We start from the raw sequence: 11,769 nt of genomic DNA, 5'->3' as shown, positions 1-11,769 counted from the left end.
TACTTTACCACTGAATTGAATCCCCAGCCCTTTTAATTTTTTATTTTGAGCAGAGTCTCGCTCAGTTGCTTAGGGCCTCACTGAGTTGTTTAAACTGGCCTCGACCTTGGCACTTCTCCTGCCTCAACTTCCCTAACTGCTGGGATTACAGGAGTGTGCCACCACACCCGGTTGAATTATATATTTTTAAAAATTAGGAGCCTATTTGCTCAGGCGCCGGGTTGCACACGCCTGTGATCTCAGCAACTCATGAGGCTGGGGCAAGAGGATCCAAAGTTCGACGCCAGTCTGGGCAACTTTGTGAGACTGTTTCAAAAAAAATAAAAAGGACTGGTTATACAGCTCGGTGGGTAGAGGACCCCTGGGTTCAATCCCCAGTACCTCACACACACAAAGAAACCTATTTTCCATGCCTGTATTTCTTAGGACAGTTATAATGTGCACCATTTACGTGAGAGTTACTTTCACCCTCGGAAAATCCGCACCAGAGCCAGCAGCGCTTTTCTCAGGCAAGGCCACTGGGCGGGGCTTCCGGGACTGGTTGAGTGACGTCAGAGAGGGGCGGGGCCGGGGCCAGCCCCTACTTCCTGATTGGCGGGCACCGACCCACTGTCGGCTGCGGCGGTCCGAGTGGTGAGGTGGAAGCGGAGGAGGGCGAAGAGGCGTCAGCACAGAGCCACCCGGCTGTGCGGCGGAAGCGCGGGCTTCAGCGCGTTGGTGTTACCCTCGGGCAAGTTCAAGTAGCCCACGAGGCGGAGAGTGAGGGACCGACGGTTCTCGAGGCTCTCGGCGTCCTGGGGGAAAATGGGACATAGGAGGGGACGCGCGCTGCGGCTGGACCGCTCCTCGCAGCGGGCTGGGCGGCGAGTGTGATCAATCCTCAGGGCGCTCACCGTAGCGCGCTATTTCAGGGACTCTGACCTCAACCAGGAAAGTCCCAGAAACACACCCCACCCTCCCCAACTTTGACATGCTCCGCCTCTCCTCCCACCCTAAACTCAGTCCCAAAAGAGCAGGGCAGCAGGCTTCTGTAGACCTGGTTCTCAGCCCTAATTGTGCGTAACCCTGAAAAAGAGGCATACCTTCTGGACCTCAGCCTGCTCATCTGTACAATGAAGCGACACCTTATTAATGGATGCCATGTACAAAATGCCCCGCACTGGCCTTGCACATACTAAATGCTCAGTAGATACTAGTTTTTTTCCTGACCCTGTTGCCTGTGACCTAGTGCAATTTCACTTAACCTGTGGGAGACTCGCTGCCCCCATTCTAGAATGGGAGAATTGCCCTTACAGTTCCCAGGTCCTGGGAGCTAAGACCTCTGGAGTCACTGAGGGTGAGTTGAGAGTAGCAGGCCTCCTTGTGTCAGGACCGCATGTCTTCTCCTGTCATGAACCCTCACCTTCTTTTCCCACACTCCAACCCCTAGTGTTGTCACTTGAGTTCTCAGTGGTTCCTCTTACTAATAAGTTTCCTCATCCTTCCTGAGATGCCTCTAATGAGATGCGTCTAAGAGTGCTGGCCTCCCCAAGGTTCTTTGAGGTCTTAGGGACTGCAGGGACCTCAAAGAGCAGCCCACTGCAACTTTTCTCCTTGTTTCTACTGAGGTTGGATCTCACCCTCCTGTGGCTCCCTATTGCCCTCAGGCCACTCAGCAAGACCAAGGAGGCCTTGCCTGGGTCTCTATTCTCATCCAAGCCCCTCCTCTGTTTCTTTCTCCCCCTGTCAACCTGTGACCAGACTGACCTGCTTTCAGTATTTTTCTCTTCCTACGTATTTTCACACGTTTCCCTCTGCTGGGACCATTTCTTTCCTACTCCATCCCTTCAACTTTCACCTGCTGATTGATTTCTCATCCTTCAGGGGACAGGATGACCTGTAAGGGCCCCTGTTCCCTTGAGAACTGATGTATGACTCCTGACCTCACCCAGTGCAGCCTCTCCTCTTCTTCTCAGGCCATGCTGAACTTCCAGCTCCGTGGAAATTCCTGATTCTCTCTTACCTCTGGGCTTTTACCCCTGCTCTTCTCTCAAACCTAAACAAACTGCCCTTCTCTACTTAACTTGTACTTGCCCTTCAAATCTTAGTTTAAAAATCACTTCCTCTAGTCAGGCCAAAGCCTGTAATCCCAGTAGCTGGGGAGGCTGAGGCAGGAGGATCACAAGTTTAAAGCCAGTCCCAGCAACTTAGCAAGACCCTGTCTCAAAATGAAAAGTAAAAAGGGCTGGGGATGTGGCTCAGTGGTTAAGTGTCCCTAGGTTCAATTCCTGTTACCAATAAGTAAATATGGGCTGGGGCTACAGCTCAGTTGGTAGAGTGCTTGCCTCACATATACAAGGCCCTGGGTTCAATCCCAAGCACCACAAAAATGAATGAATGAATGAATGAATGAATGAATAAATAAATAAATAAAATTTAAAAATAAATAATAAGATAAAATCACTTCCTCTGGGGATTGGAGGGAGGGGTTCCATGTCCAGTCCCTACCGCTTATCGAGCATACTCTATTTTGACACTATTTCATGTCTTTCTCCCCTATTATAATTTAACTTACAGGAAGGTAACTTATTTGTGACTGTATCCTCCAATTTCAATGATTCCCACAGAGTCTGATCCCAAGTCAATTCTCAATAGATGCGTATTGAATGAATGAGTGAGTGAATCTCTACTGTCTAGTCTCAGTTTGCATACGTCCAAAGGCAAGAAATTTTTTTTTTTTTTTTTTTTTTTCTGTTTTGGGAATTGAATCCAGAGGTATTTTACCTCTGAACTACATCCCCAGTCCTTTTTATTTTGATTTTGAGACAGAGTTTCACAAAGTGACCCAGGCTAGCCTTGAACTTGTGATCCTCCTGTCTCAGCCTTCCAAGTAGCTGGAATTATGAGCCCCACACAACCATGTCTGGAGGAGCTCACTAGTTTTGAAGCAGCCTACTCTACTTGCTTATTAGAGGGCCTCCAATTCCTGCCCACCCCAACCAAAGCCCCCCAAAATTTCTTGGAGCTAAAGCACAGAGGGAGTGCCCCTAATCTGGGGTATGTGGTACAAAGCTAGGGTCTACTTACCTGTCCTGAGGACATATATAGGCCTACCTGAGCCTAATAGGGTTCATAGGTGCCAGCAGTGGCTAGATTCTCCACAACCTGGATCCATTTTTATGCCTGGGGCTTGAGCCCATCATAGCGCATTTTCCTTTTCTCCAGGGGCAACAGATCAGTATCTGCTGGAGACAGAGGTCCCCAGTGTGGGAGTGGGAAAGTCAGGAAGGAAGAACTTTCATATATCACTGGGCTTTCTGGCCTCATCCAATGCCCATGCCTGCCCTTTACGGCAGCAGACACCATTCCCATCTTACTGATGCAAAAACTGAGGTTTCTGGATGGATGCTTCTTATCTACCGTTACACATAGTGAGACAATGGAGAAGCCAGGCTTAACTTGAAAGCATGACCTCAGGTTGAATGTGGTAGCACACATAGGAACTTTCAGTTACTGGGAAGACTGAGGTATGAGGATTTCAAGTTCAAGATCAATCTGGGCAATTTAGTGAAACCTTGTCTCAAAATAAAATTGAAAGGGCTGGGATGTGGCTCAGTGGTAGAGTGCTCGCCTAGGATGCACAAGGCCCTGGGTTAGATCCCAGCACTCCAACAACAAGAATGTGACCTCTCTGCTTCGCAACTTAGCGCCTCTTGTCTACCTGCCCTGCTCCCAGGCCCCTTCTGCCTGAGGCATCATCAGGTCCTGAAGGGTTTCATGGCTCCTGTTTCCCACAGCTGGGTCCCACCCCTGGTGGGGACTCAACAGCTGTGCCTTGGCAGCAGCTAAGAGCTGGCTGACCACCAGGAGTCATCCCTTCCTTCTGCACTCAGTCACTCCCTAGAACTGCAGAGGGATCCAGGCCAAATTAGGCAGAGGCCAAGGAGCTGACGTGCAGAGACAAGCCCCTGAGGCTCTGCGGAACTGCTTGTTTGCTGCATGACCCTGAGTGGCTTCCTTTCTTTCTGGAGCCCCAGTTCATCATCTGTAAAGGGGGTGAGTTGACCTCCTGCGGGCCTCCATGTGCCAACATTCAAGAGCTGCCCTTCTCTCTCCCAGGGCTACTCAACCTTGAGCCCTCACTTTGAGGAACAGAGCCCTCCCGCGGGGCCCCTATGTTGGCACAACGCAGGAACTCCATGAAGCCAGGTTCTTTTGTGTGTGTGTGGGATCAAGGATGGAACCCAGGAGCACTTACCCACTGAGCCACATCCCCAGCCCTTTTTTATATTTTATCTAGAGACAGGGTCTCACTGAGTTGCTTAGGTTTCACTAAATTGCTGAGGCTGGCTTTGAACTTGTGATCTTCCTTCCTCAGGGATTACAGGTGTGAACCACTGTGTCCAGCCGGTAGCCCAGTTCTTGAGGGGATCCCAGCTCCTAGGATGGGCAAGCACTCAGTTGGGGGCCCAACCTCCAAGCTTCTGCCCCTCTGGACTTGGTGCCCACTGGCAACAGGCTCTCTCACCATGTGTGCCCATTTTGCTTTCTGTGGGCTTTGTGGAGTCATTTCCAAAGGGACTGCCTCCTCTTCTCCTATCTCGTCCGCCCCTCTTTCCTTCTCCCTTGAACAATGGTGTACCCATGACCACGCTGTGCCCTGCACTGGGCATACAGAGCTGAATAAGCTTGGTGCTGGTCCCTGCAAAGCTCACAGCTCAGTGGGGGCAGCTGGACAAGAAAACCAAGGTACGATTCACTCACCCGTCCCCGATCCTATTGTCCTCCCTGTCCCTGCCCTCACCCCTGCAGTCTCCACGCAGCAGCCGGAGCCATCCTGTGAAAATGAAGGTCAGAACATGTCACTCTTCTGCCAACTCCCTCTCATGGCTCCTGGTGTCAGAGGAAATGCCAACGTCCTTGCTGTGACCTACAAGACCCTGCATGCGCTACCTCATCGCCTCCCACTGTCCCCTCTGACCACCTCATTCCAGCTGCACCGGCTGTTTTTCAACATGCCAAGCATGCTCCTGCCCCCAGCCTTCACATTTGCCCTGTTCCTGCCAGACCACCTTCCCCCAGGTCTCCAGGAGGCTGGTAGTCGGCCTCCACTGCTTAGTTGGTCTCCCCCTCATCCAGGGCCTCCCCTGGCTGCTCATCCAAGTGCCCCTCTTTAGTTGCCTCTGTCCATTTACCTGTTTTATTATTTTTTCTTCGTACTACTAAATGACATATAATTCTTTATTTCTATTCCCCTGTGGGAGTATAATTTCCATGAAATCTCCTGCGGTTTTTCACCCCTCCAAGAGACAGAGCAAAAAGATCACCAGGGAAATTCTAAGGAAAAAAAAATCACAACACTAACCTTACTACTACTAGATAATAAATAGTACCTACTAATACTAGAGAACAGTATTTAAAGTCTAGGGCTGGAGGTGTGGCTCAGTGGTGGAGCGCTTCCCTAGCATGTGAGAGGTCCCCAGCATCGCAAGCAAACAAAGTCTCAGTAATTAAAACAACTTGGTTTGGGTTCAGGAAGAGACAGGCAGACCAATAGACTAGAATAGAAGGTCCAGAAATAGACCCTATTGCACATGGGAATTTAGTCGTTGATAAAGGTGGCATCTCAAAGTGGAGAATGGACTCTTTAATACATGGTGTTGGGACAGCTAGGTGGCCAATGGGGAGAAAAATAGATCTGGGCTCACATGGAACACCTCCAAAGGGATCAAAGATTTAAGTGCTGGAAAACTCAAAATAAAACCATAAAAGCGCTAGAGGAAAACACGGGAGAATTTATAAGCTCATAGTAGGAAAAGTCTAACCATGACTCAAAAATCAAAAAGCCATAAAAAAGATTGATAAAGTCAACGACATAAAAATCAAAAACTTCTGCATGGGAAAACACTATGAATCAAGTCGTAAGGCAAATGACAAACTAGGGGAAGGATTTGCAATTCAGATCATCACCAAAGGGTCATTTCTCTAATTTATAAAAAATTCCTGGAAATTGATTAAAAGGCCCAACAACTGCTGGGCGCAGTGGCACACACCTATAATCCCAGCTACTCAGGAGGCTGAGGCAGGAGGATGGAAAGTTCTAGGCCAGCCTGGGCAACTTAACCAGAACTTGTCTCAAAATTTAAGAGATCTGGGGATGCACTCAGTGGTAGAGCAACTGCCTAGCTTGCTTGAGCTCTGTATTCAATCCCCAGTACTGGGGGGGGTGGGGGGGGGATAAGGACCAGCAGCCTGCTAGAAACATGGGTGTAGGCTATGACCTGACAGTTTCCAGAAAAGTAAATACAAATGACTTTAAATGTATGAAGAGAACCTAAAAATCACTCAGAAGAAATGTGGAGGGGATATGGCTCAGAGGGCTCGCTTGGCATGCGTGAGGCCCTGGGCTCAATCCCCAGCACCAAAAGAAAAAGAAAAAGAAAAAGAAAAAAGAAAGAACAGGAAAAAAGAAAGAAGGAAAGAAAGAAATGCAGACTAGGCCAACTACACTGGGGTCCCATTCCTTATTAGTCTGGCAAAAATTATAAAAGTGTCATACAATTTTCTGCAGAAGCATTTCTGTAAGGAAATAGTACTGCCACATGTGGTCTCACAGTTCTCTCCCATGTATGACGATAAATTGGTAAAGGTTTCCAAAAGGGCATCTGACAAAATCTATCAAAATTACAGATGTAGGGCTGGGGTGTGGCTCAGTGGTAGAGGACCTGCCTAGCACGTGTGAGGCACTGGGTTCGATCCTCAGCATTGCATAAAAATAAATAAATAAAATAAAGGTATAAAAAATTACAGATGACAGAGCACAGTGGCACACACCTGTAATTCCACTGGCTTGGGAGTCTGAGACAGGAGGTTAGTGAGTTCCAAGCCTGTCTTAGCAACAGCAAGTCACTAAGCAACTCAGTGAGACGCTGCCTCTAAATAAAATACAGAATAGGGCTGGGGTGTGGCTCAGTGGTTGAGTGCCCCTGAGTTCAATCCCTGGTTAAAAAAAAAAAAAAATTACAGATGAATCCAGATATCCTGCTTCTGGAAATTTATTCTTCAGATATTCTTGCACAAGTTGGAAATGATGTCTGTATGAAGTTTTTCTCCACAGCACAATTTACAATAGAAAGACTGGGAAACAACCAGACTCTCCATCAGTAAAGGGCTAGATTGGGTAGAGCATAGGAAATCCACACACTGGAATACTATGCAGCTATAAACAGAATGAGGGAGACCTGTGTGTCCCAGTAGGGAAAGTTCTACAAGGGATATTAAGTTTAAAAAGAAAATCACAGGACTGAGGATGTGGCTCTGTGGTAGAGTGCTTGCCTTAGTATATGCAAGGCCTGGGTTCCATCCCCAGTAACACATAGGAACACAAAAGTCAAAGCACAGAGGAGCATATATAATATTCCATTTTTTTTTTCAGAAAACCGAAATCTTTAATCCTTTTCCATACATCAGAACTTGCTTTATCCTCAGAGCATAGTTGGACATGAGCACATGTGTGCATAGGTAGAATTGGCTTCCCAGCATGCTTACAGAATAGTCTACCTTTTTTAAGAAAAAGGAGGGAAATTTTATGTGTGTGAAAATGTACATGTATACGTGTATATATATGTGTGTGTGTGTGTGTGTGTGTGTGTATTAGTGTTTTTACTGAATGTGAACATAACCAGTGATTAAGAGTATAGACTCAGAAGCAGACTACCTGAGTTCAAATACAAATCCACCTACTGTACTGGGTTGGATAGTGTCCCACCAAAATTCCATCTAGAACTGTGGATGTCACCTAATTTGGAAACAGAGTCTTTGCAAGTGTAGTTAAGATGAACTCACACCTGATTAGGATAGGCCCTATATCCAATGTCATGTATGTCCTTATAAAGAAGAAAATTTGGACAAGAGGCAGACACAGTGAAGAATGTCATGGGAGGACAGAGGCAGAGATTAAAGTATCCTACCTGAAGCTAGGAGGAGGTCTGTAGAAGCAATGAGCCTTACCATTGCTTTGATTATGTACTTCCACAATCTAAAACTGTAAGAAAATCGATTTGTTTTTTCTTTTTTGTTTCTGGTACCAGGGATTGAACTCAGGGGCACTCAACCTCTGAGCCACATCCCCAGCCCTATTTTGTATTTTATTTAGAGACAGAGTCTCACTGAGTTGCTTGGTGTCTCGCATTTGCTGAGGCTGGCTTTGAACTCAAGATTTCAAAGTGCCTGGCCAATTTCTGTTGTTTTAAGTCACCAGCTTGTGATAATTTATTATAGAAGCCCTAGGTAACTAATAAGCTACTTGGAAGCTGTGCAATTTTGGCCAAGTTATTGAGCCTCTCTGTGCTTCTGTTTCCTCATCTGTAAAATAGAGATACAATACCTACCTCATAGGGTTGGGCTACAAAGATTAAATGAGTTAACTTTTTAAAGAACAAGGTCTGACAGTAAGTGCTATATAAATGTTAAATATATGTTTGCATTTGTATAGAGAAATCTGGAGGGACAACCAAGAAACTAACAGATGTTATTAAAAAATGGAGGGAACAAGGAGATGAAGCCGGACTCAATGTCACATCCCTGTAATCCCAGCCGCTCAGGAGGCTGAGGCAGGAGAATCTCAAGTTCAAAGCCAGCCTCAGCGTTTTGGTGAAGCCCTAAGCAACTCACCAAGCCCCGTCTCTAATAAAGTACAAAAAAGGGCTGGGGATGTGGCTCAGTGGTGGAGAAGCCCTGGGTTCAAAAAAATACAAAAAACAAAAAAGAAACAAACAAAAAAACCTGGAGGGAATAAGGAGATGAGAGACAGAAATAAGAGCAAGACTTCACAGAGCCCTTGCATTTTCCAGGCTTTTTCTATATTTTTCTTTTTGAACCACGTGAACGTATTATCTATTCAAAAATTAAATTAAGATTATTTAAAAACACAGATCATATTACTGTCCTACACAGAAACCCTCCAGTGGTTTCAAAATCGAATATCCTTACCTTGGCTGTCAAGGCTCACCAGGTGTGGACATCCCTCCCCCAATTGCTTTCAGCTCATTTCCCCCCTGTCACTTTCTTCCAGCCACACAGGCCTCCCAGGCCTACTGCCAGCACAAGCATACTCCCCACACCCCAGGGCCTTTGCACTGCCTGCTCCTCACTTCATTCAGGTCTCTGATAAATATCACCACTGCAGGTGATATTTTGCCTAAAAAGATTAAAAAAAAAAAAAAAAAAAAAAAAAAGGTCCTGTTGTAGTTTGGATCTGAAATGTCCCCCTGGGAGCTCATATGTTGAAGGTTTGTGCCCAAGGCAGTAGTGTTCAGAGGTGGGGTCCCTTGTCCCCTTCTGTCTTTCCTCCCTCCTCTCCCCTTCCTGGCCACCATGAGGAAGCAGCTTTGCCCCACTGTGTGCTCGGGCCGGGATGTCCTGCCTCCCCTCAGGCCCGGAACAAGGGAGCCAAGTGAAACCTCTGACACCCTGGGCTGAAATAAATCTTTCCTCCTGCAAGTTGGTTTTCTCAGCTATTCTGTCCCAGTGACAGAAAGGTGACTAACACAGCCTGGGTCCCCACACTGTCTCGCCCCCTTTCTGTTCCTTTTCTGTAAGGCCTGCACCCAGAACGACCCCAGCGCATCTGTTGATGGCTCCTGCCATTGACGTTCTCAGCGGGCAGGGACGTGTGTCCTGGTCACAGCTGTCCTTGGTCCCCAGAATAGAGCCTGGCAGTCGATGCATATTTGTCGAAGGGGCGGGTGACCTTTTGTGAAGTGCTTAGCATGGCACCGGGCTTCCCTGGGACACGCCTCACCCCCTCACCCTCTCACCACTGCCCCCCAGGGGCCTCCCCGAGACCGCACGGGCTTCTGCTCAGAGCGCCGCCCTTTCTCTCTTGACTGCCTCTCTCCTTTCCAAGTGACCTTTACATTTGGCGGCTGACCTGAGGGTGTGACAAGTCTCCTCCATCAGACAATGGTTCCCCTGTTCAGGAGCCATGGGAACCCTGGTTCCACCTCACTCTGGCTTCCCGCCTCCCAGGGTTCAGCCTGTGGTCCTGCCTACAGGGACCACTATGTCATTTATTGACTCTGGTAAGGAAGTTTCCCTCTGGCTAGTTCCCCCTTTCTGTCAGTAAGTCCCTTCTGCAGTCTAACTGAAATCACACTTGCTGCAATGAAGAATGCTTCCCCTTAGCTCCCTGGGCCTCACACAGCTGCACCAGTTTTTTTCAGGCAATCTTTTGTTGGATCTCAGGGGCTGGGGAGGTAAGCACTCATCGTGGGGTCTCCGGGGTAGGCTTTTGGGCAGAGCCACACTGGCCCGCTGTTTGACAGGAAAGGTTTCCCTTTGGCTGGCTTGGAGGACCTCAGCAGGCCAGTAGAGACTGTGCCCATTAGGTGGTGGGAGCCAGGTATAGTTGTGGGAATTAATGAACCTGGGTGAGGGGAGAGGTGGACACCTGTAACCTTGACCACCTGCCTCCTCCTCCCTCTTTGTTTTTTAAACACTTTTTAGTTGTTGATGGACCTTTATTTTATTTATTTATTTATTTATTTATTTATTTATTTATTTATTTATATGTGGTGCTGAGGATGGAACCCAGGACATCATACATGCCAGGCAAGTGCTCTACCACTGAGCCACACCCCCAGCCCCCACCTGCCCTTCTTATTTTAAGTCCGTATAGAGTAAAACAGTCAGAAGCACCCACTATGTGCTAGGTACCCAGCACTTAATGCCTCTAGGTCTTGCTTTCTGTCTGTAATGGGGATAACAGCACCCACGGACACATTCATTTTAAAGATTAAATGAGCAAGTGTACACAAACTTAGCACATACTTGGCTCGCGGTACATATTCAGTGTGTTGATTTTCAATTCAATCAACAAACGCTGAGAGAGGCCATCTCCGGGTCAGGGCCTCAAGGGTCCAGCAAGTAAGGCAGATGGAGAAACCAACATTTACAAAATTAAGTGCAAGCAATAGAGTACCCGGGTTAAGGTGGGGCCAGGAGTCTTCTTGCCTGGTATTCTGTTGGTGACCCCAAGGAAGGCACAGCCTCTTCGGTCCCACCAGGGAGAAGACAGGAGTTGGAATGAGGATTAATGCCTGAAAAATAAGGGGGCAGGACTAAGGAGTTGGGCTTGAGCCAGCTGGGCCCTGCTTTCCATTTGCCTCTGCCGAGTTCTCTCAGTGTGACTTTGGGTGAGTACTTCCCCACTCTGAACCTCAGTTTCTTCCTCTGAATGGTGGGGATCCTCACACTGGGCAGCAGGGAGGTTGGGGGAGGCGGGAGGAAGGCAGATGGCAAGCCCATAGGTGCAGGAGGTGTGCCAGCCGCACCGGGCCCACCTGGGGCTGGGAGGCTATGGAGTGAGTTCCTCCGAGGCAGCCCAGTCTCTACCGCTGTAGCTCCTCCAGTGCCGGGGACAGCAGTGCGGGAGAAGCCTGTCACGGGTTCTCTGGGACACAGCTCTGCACCTGGGGCTGAGGATTCTGTGCAAAGCACACCTTGGGGTGGGGGCACAGGAGTACCCCAAAACAGGACATCTTTCCACTCAGAGCCAGAGGGCACCGCGTGGCCAGTGCAGGGCCTTGACCTGCCCAGTCACGGAGACGTCACCTTCCAGCACAAGTCGCTCTGCCTCCCTGGGCCTCAGTTTCCCCATCTGTAAAATAAGGGCATATGATCACCCCACGGGAGAGTCTCTCAGAACTGACCCATCCTATCCCCTAGTGTGGATCCCCATTCTCCCGACCCTGGTGAATTATAAGTGGGGTGATTTCGTTTGTTGTTGAT

At 48.3% G+C, this 11,769-nt stretch overlaps 1 long non-coding RNA gene across 2 annotated transcripts; it reads right to left on the bottom strand.

The window, feature by feature from the left end:
- Positions 1–37: 37 nt before the first annotated feature.
- Positions 38–4,819, bottom strand: LOC306645917. Of its 2 annotated transcripts, none has more exons than XR_013759760.1 (3): positions 4,744–4,819; positions 3,094–3,221; positions 38–794 (listed from the first exon to the last, which is right to left on the bottom strand). It is a non-coding gene; the product is annotated as an uncharacterized lncRNA (long non-coding RNA). The 2 variants fall into 2 exon arrangements; XR_013759761.1 differs by having other exon boundaries at positions 3,094–3,224; positions 4,744–4,770.
- Positions 4,820–11,769: the final 6,950 nt, after the last annotated feature.

The sequence above is a fragment of the Sciurus vulgaris genome (assembly GCF_902686455.1).
Source record: "Sciurus vulgaris genome assembly, chromosome: 1".
Lineage (NCBI taxonomy): Eukaryota > Metazoa > Chordata > Mammalia > Rodentia > Sciuridae > Sciurus > Sciurus vulgaris.
Note: the sequence above shows the minus strand (reverse complement) of the source record. Positions and strands in the feature narration are given on the sequence as shown.